We start from the raw sequence: 7,563 nt of genomic DNA, 5'->3' as shown, positions 1-7,563 counted from the left end.
CTGCCCACATTCCTAGGCTCTTTGCCCCGTCCTCTGTCTTCAAAGCCAGTAACGTCAACTTTGTCCTTTGCTGTTGCTATGGTTCTGGTTCTCACGTCCACTTTTGTCTTCTCCCTCTAAGGATCTTTGTGATTATATTGGGCCCTGCAAGATACTCTACCTAGATAAGGAGGGTTGATTAGCAACCTTAATTATATCTGCAACCTTAATTCTCCTTTGCCGTGTAACATAATATGTTCACAGCTTCCAAAGATTAGGATGCAAACATCTGTGGGCCATTATTTTGCCTACTGCAGATGGCCACAGATATAAGCAATGTCTAGACTGTGCAAATACAAACAAAGCCAGATCTGCGATTCCCATAGTCATACTGATTGTTTTTGTTGTCTGAATTATTGTTGAGAAAAACAGTTTGGTCTAGTTATGGCCTGAAGACTTACAAAATTAAATTCCTGGTTTTTTTTTTTCATGACTGAATCATGATTCCATTTTCTAGCGATACCTCTGTATTTACTGCTCATCAATAATAGGCCTATTATAAACGTATATACCCACCTAAACCAGCTGTCCTTTCTTAGTGCAAATCAATATTAATTTCGTTTTGGGGCTTTCACCAGATCAAAAAGACGGGTAGAATGTAGCTTTTCCCTTTCTCGTTTTTTTTGACCTTATCTTAAGGAAGCCTCAGGGAAAAAGAAATCTATTTGATTTATATATTTATGACATATGGTAAAAGATAAAGGGAAAATCAGTCATTATTCTAAGCAGAATAAAAAACTTAAATTTTAGTTTTCCTTTAAGACACATGAGGCCATTCTCTTAATACCCATTTTTTTTCATTAACATTGATGTAATTCACAAAAGTAACTGACAGCAAAAAATAATATTTGTCACATATTTTCAAAAGTGAATTGCTTAAAAGATGTTATAGAGTTATGCCATTTTAGCTGAGAAACATCCCTCAGGCAACTTCTGCCTTCAGGCAAGGGACAGAAAGGAACAATTCTTATTCTACGGCCTACTGCAAATAATGCTTAGAGCCTCAGTTTCCACAGTTTTCTGGCAGCTGACCAGTCCTGATAAAGAAATGTGTTTTAGACAGCTTCACAGATGCCTAAACTGAACAGTCATAAGTCAAAAATTGATCGGACTCCAGGAACTGAATCTTGGGGTTCTGTACAGTCTGAAGAACTGTAGTGTATGACAACCACTGCCGTTTGGAGAACAGATTACAGAGAAATTGAAAAAGTCTGGAATATGTATTTTCTCACTAGCCATTAAAAGCTGATAACCTTGGGTAAATTAGATGGGACATTTTTGTCATTCTTCTCTCTGGATTAACATGTGGCTCAGTGTAAAACCCAAGCAGATAGGGTTGCACATCTGCTTCCTCAGTTGGGGCCTACACAATTGCTCTAGAATTCTTACAGGACCCTGTGACTAAAGGCTTGATGTCTTAGTTCAGTGCTCATCAAAAGCAAATGAGCGTGAAACTCACCCTGGAATCTTGTTGAAATGCACGTTCAGTAGGTGTGAGGTGGTGCCTGGAGTTCTACATATCTGACGAACTCCCAGGAGAAGTTACAGCCAGTTGGCCAGAGCGACACTTAGTCCACTAAATCCCCTGCACTATGGATTTCTCTACTTTTCTGTATGTTAAATGTCCCTAATGCATTTTGTCTTCCTCAGTTTGTCCATAGCCTCTACAGTGATACAAGACATTTTCAATTTTGCTGATGGATTTCATAATGTAGAATAGGTCATAACTTAAATATGTATTAAATATTTATTATACTTAACATGAAGAAAATGTGGCTGGCATATATTCTTTTAAAGAAAGTTTTTCTTAAAATCTACTTTCCAAGAATCTCTGGTTTCAATTTCTAAACTGTTATTTTTCTATGTTTTAGTGTCTTAGTCATTATAAGCCAGACACATTTGAACATGTATTATGCATTATGTATTCTAAGAATAAAAGATGAGCAAGATAATTTTATTGTTTTTAATGATCATAGATGAGAGGATGGGAAAAGGAACTCTGAATCATTGGAGAGAGCTAAAAGGATCTCCCAGCAAAGTATGTTCCTAACATTTCTAGATGGCACAGTCTAGTTAGGGGGTAGAAGTCAATCTGCTACGACAGCCATCAGAAAAACATAAACATCATGATTCGTAATGATTGCCTTAAGGACAATCTAGAGGTTCATGGTTCAAAACTGACATGATCAAGCCAGAGGGTACAATCTGAAGAGAACATGTATCCAAAATGGAAAGAGAACATAGCCTTACTAACACTCTTTTCACCATTTACATTGACTTATATGGGGACAAGCTTAGTGTTAGAGGGGGCCAAGGATGCATCTCTAAGGAGTTTAAAGACTTGAAGGAGAAAACAAAAACATTTAGCTCTAGAGAGAATTTGTAATGCTATAAAAATAATGTCAACTGATAAACTGGTTTATAATAACAGACTAATGACTAGAAATGAAGTATACCTTCTTAGATCTATTGAAGAATACTTTCCCTTGGATAAGAGCTTACTTCATTTAGACTATAATGACTAGTATATGACTATACAAATATGTTGTTTAAAAACCTAGACATATTAAGATGGGAGGCCAGGAATCATAATACACCAGGCAGATGTAATCCTATATGATTTAAAGTGTAGCAGATATTGTGGGTGAAGCAAACACCAAAGACAGAGCCACATACAAGAAACTCTTTTATGGAAGAGACGGGGTGCATGTCACAAAGTAAGTAATATTTATATTGTGCCTTTATGAAGGATAAAATTTTGCCATGTGGCATTAAAAGTAATTAAAAGTAATACAACTAAATAATAAGTTTAATGAAATGTATAGTTAATTGAGATGTAACGTGGGCCAAGATACAATTTTGTGTGGGGACAGTGTTAGAAAATGAATTTCTAAAGAATGTTAAATACTCAACATGACATCTTTCCCTTTATAGTTAACATCATCATAATGCTGAAGAGAAAAACTTCCTGGGTCTTGCCACCACAATTTCTGATACAGAAACTGTCTCCATATTTACTACTAGATTTTGGATATCTCTTGAAAATTAGAATTGGGATCAGAGAACATGGAAATAGTACAGAAAGGTTTTAATACTGTTCAGCATTGCCCAGTACGTAACAGAATTGAATAGATGCTCAGAGTGTGCTGCTGCTCTATGAGACCTTCAATAGGGTGGGCCCCTTATTCATTGTGCAGGAAGATAACAGTAGGATGTGTAAAGTGGTTCATGGTGCACTGGTTACCAACTTGTCTAAGTCTGGTAAGATAGAACACACTCATACACAACAAGTTACAGGAAATGGATTTATTCACTAAAGAAAAGCAGCAAAAAAACAAAACAAAACAAAAAAACCCAGAAGCCTAGAATTTATTATGAGCCAGCCTTCAAAGCTCAGAAAGATGCCAGGGGCAGATAGAGTGTCACCTGTTTGTACCTCACAGCTGAGAAACCCTGGAAAGTAGTTTTCTCTAGGTTTTATACCACAGGGTCATCTGACTCACTGAGATACATTGTTGAAGAGCATTCTTTTTCTAGGGCAATGCTAGAATGGATTCCAAGCTGTTCCTTCTGGTCTCTCTCAATCTCAGGTTGTTATACTCCCAGCACATCTAGTTATTCTTGAGAACTATAAGTGAGAAAGAGAGGAGAACTGGGTTGGTCAAAAACTCCCCAGAGAACTGCCCTTCATGTAGGTGTAGAAAAAGAAACCCTAGTGGTAATCACAGAGACTTCACATCTACATCAAGATTCATATCCTATGTATTAATCCATTCTCACACTGCTAATGAAGACATGCCCAAGACTGGGTAATTTATAAAGGAAAGAGGTTTAACGGACTCATGATTCCACATGACCAGGGAGGCCTTACAATCATGATGGAAGGAAAAGGAGAAGCAAAGGCATGTCTTACATGGCAGCAGGCAAGAGAACTTATGCAGAGAAACTCTGCTTTATAAAACCATCAGATCTCATGAGACTTATTCACTATCATGAGAACAGCATGGGCAAGACTTCTCCCCATGATTCAATTACCTCCCACTGGGTCCTTCCCATGATATATGGGAATTATGGGACCTACAATTCCAGATGAGATTTGGGTGGGGACACAGGCAAACCATATCATCCCACCTCTGCAACTTATTAAGTATATGACCTCTGGTAAGTTATATTTTCTGTGCAATTGAGGATGACAAAAGTTCCCAAGGCATAGAGTGCCTGCAATAATTTTTAAATTCCAGGAAATACATGTGCTCAGAAGGTAGTCTGTGCTTTAAAACAATGTTAGGTATTATCAGGGTCTCCCATTGTAATACAGGTTGTTCTTTTATTCATCTATACACCCCCTGTATTCTCTCTTCATTTTTCTAAAGTGTGACTTTTATAATGCTTGGTTTTCCTTATGTTATTTATTTCCATTCTTTGTAAAAACTCTATTCGATGAGATTTGCTGTACAGAAGCAAATCTTCCATCTTGTTCTCATGCACAGTGACTGATTTGCATTTAATGCAGGCATAGCTCTTTTCAAGCGTAAGTATAAAGCCCCATATTAGAATGAACACATCTGTTTATCTGTCCGTGAATAGATTTAACTTTGGCTTAAAATATAGCCGGTTTAGTTGTACTATTTAGCTTCTTAAACCAATCACTTCTTTATAAACTGGCACAATCAATTATCTTTTGGCAGCACTGGTTTGCTTCCAGATTTAAAAATATTTCAAGAGCTGTATTCTACATCCACAATTCTAAAGTTAACTGTGTTTCAGAATGAAGCTGAGGCTATGAACAGAATTATGTTATGCGACAGACCAATTTTTATTTACAATTTATTTATTACCATGATTTTACAAGTTTGCTTAATTCTCTGTGGATTGACAACAGAGCAAAGATCATGGAAGGACTTAAGCATAACACCTTTCCTCACCTGTTTTAGCAAGGACAGACTTTGGCCTGGTTCATTTTTCAGGTGGTAGGATATATTTTTCATAAGGCAGTGATCTCTGTAATTCCTATTCATATGCCAAATTAATATCTTAGAAATCTGTTGGAAATTGCCAAAGATAACCCATTCTGAAAATAATTACTTGTCATAGCTTCATGTGTAGATATGTGATTAAAACGTAAATCAAATGTAAACTGTTTCTTGATGTTCTTCAATAAAGTTAAAAATCACAAGCAGTCAACTATCTCTTGAGCTATAATAGAACAAACACAACATAATAATACTAATACTAATAATAATATCAAATATTGAAACAAAAACTTTATCCCATAGTTTAAGTCATTTCATTTCTATTTAAATATATGTTTAATGTCTCATTTTTCTCCTATACATTTCAAGTAAATTTTATTAAGGTTAATTTACCCATAATAAAATGAAACCATTTTAGAGTACAATTCTGTGAGTGTTGACAAATGTATACAGCGGGCTAATCACCACCACAACCTACAACATTCCCACCATACCAGAACACTTTCTCATGTTTCTTTTCTGTCAGTCCTTGCTTCTTTCAGGTTCACCCCCAACCAACAACTGATCTACTTAGGTCTCTGTAGATCAGAATTATCTTTTCTAGAGGAATCATATTACATTACATGTACTCTCTTTTGTATGGTTTCTTTTCCTCAGACTAATGATTTTGAGATTCATCCATGTTATATGTTGTTAGTTTATTCTTTGTTATTAGTGAATAGTATTCCCTTGCGTGAACATGATATAGTGTGTTTATTCATTAATTGATAGGTTTTCTTTTGCTGTTAGGTATAAGCCTATTATAAACATTCAGTACTAGTCTCTATGTAATCATAGATTTTTATTTACCTTCAGGAAATATCAGTAGTGAAATTGCTCAGCCTTTTAATAACTATATGTTTAATTTTGCCTTTTGCTCCACATCTTCACCAACACTTAGATTTTTCTTTTTAATTTTACCCATTCAAGTGAATATTTAATGCTCTTTAACCATGGTTTAGATTTGCATTTTCCTGTTGACTCTTGTGATGTGCTTATGCAAGTCTTTTGCCCATTTTAAAATTAGATACTTTTTCTTTTGAATTGTGCAAATTCTTTATATGTTATGTGTACACATCCTTTGTCACATATATTTACTAAAAATAGTTTCTCCCAATCTGTTGTTTACTTCTCATTTTCTAGTGGTATCTTTGAAGAGCAGAAATCATTAATTCTAATGATGTACAACTTATTTTTTTTTACTTTTGTGATTACTGCTTTTTGTTTGGTGTGTAAAGATTCTTTACCTACCTCAAGTTTTAGAAGATTTTCTCCCATATTTTCTTCTATATGTTTTTTAGTTTTAGCACTTAACTTTAGGTGTATAGTCAACTTCTAGCTAATTTTATATTTGAAGTAACCAAAAGCTTCTTTTGAGGAAAAGAAGCCAAAAGTAAAAAATCATATTTTGAAGAAGGATATCTAATTTTTCCATCATTTGGGGGAAGATAATCCTTTCCTCCACTTGGCCATATAGATATGGGTCAATTTCTGTACTCTTTATTTAATTCCATTGATATATTTTTCTATGTTTATGCTGATATCTCATTTATTTACTATAACTATAATAAGTCTTAATATCAGTTATTAAAAAGTCCTCAAATCTGTTCTTACTTTTCAAAATTGTTTTGACTGCCAATGTCTTTGAATTTCTGTATAACTTTTAGAAGCAGTTTGTTCATTTTTACAAAAAAAACTATAATTATTTTTTAAAATCTTGATTTGGGTTTCAATACATCTATAAAAAAATTGGAAAGAATTGATATATTAACGATGAATTTCCTAATAAATCTTGATATTTTATCTTCACTTATTTAAGTCTTCTTTAAATTATCTTAGCAGTATTATAGTTTTCAGTATACAAGTCTAACATATATCTTGGTAAATTCATACAGAAGTGTTTCTCGATTTTAGATGTATTTGTAGATAGTTTTATGTTTTAAATTTTATTTTTCAATTGTTCATTGCTATAATATTGACTTTTATATATTAATCTTGTATCTTTGTGACTTTGTTAATCTCAATATTTTTTCAAGTTACATACAAGGTATTTTGTAGCTATTTTAGAATTTTTCATGTATACAATTACATCATGTGCAAAGGCAATTGTGATTTCCTTTAATATACCTTCTAAACCTACTAGACACTGAAGCATAATGTTGAATAAAAGAGGTAACAATGGAATTTTTCTGTCTTCTTTCCAAGAGAGTGAGTGGGTGAAGGGAATAATTTAGTCTCTCATTATTAAGTTTGATATTAGCTATAGGTTTTCATAAATGATATTTATCAAATGGGGGAAATTTCTTTCTATTTGTAGTAGACTAAGAAGGTTTTTTTTTGTTTGTTTATTACAAATGAATGTTTAATTTTGTCAAATGTTTTTGTCACATCTATTGAGAAAATTATCTGTTTTCTCATTATTTTATTAACACTACATATTATTTTTTAATACTTTTTGAATGTTAAGCCAATCTTGAATTTCTGGGATAAATCCTACTTGGTCATGATGTGT

The sequence above is a fragment of the Macaca mulatta genome, chromosome 2, assembly GCF_049350105.2.
Source record: "Macaca mulatta isolate MMU2019108-1 chromosome 2, T2T-MMU8v2.0, whole genome shotgun sequence".
In the NCBI taxonomy this organism is placed as follows: Eukaryota; Metazoa; Chordata; class Mammalia; order Primates; family Cercopithecidae; genus Macaca; species Macaca mulatta.
This window is presented reverse-complemented; position numbering follows the sequence as displayed.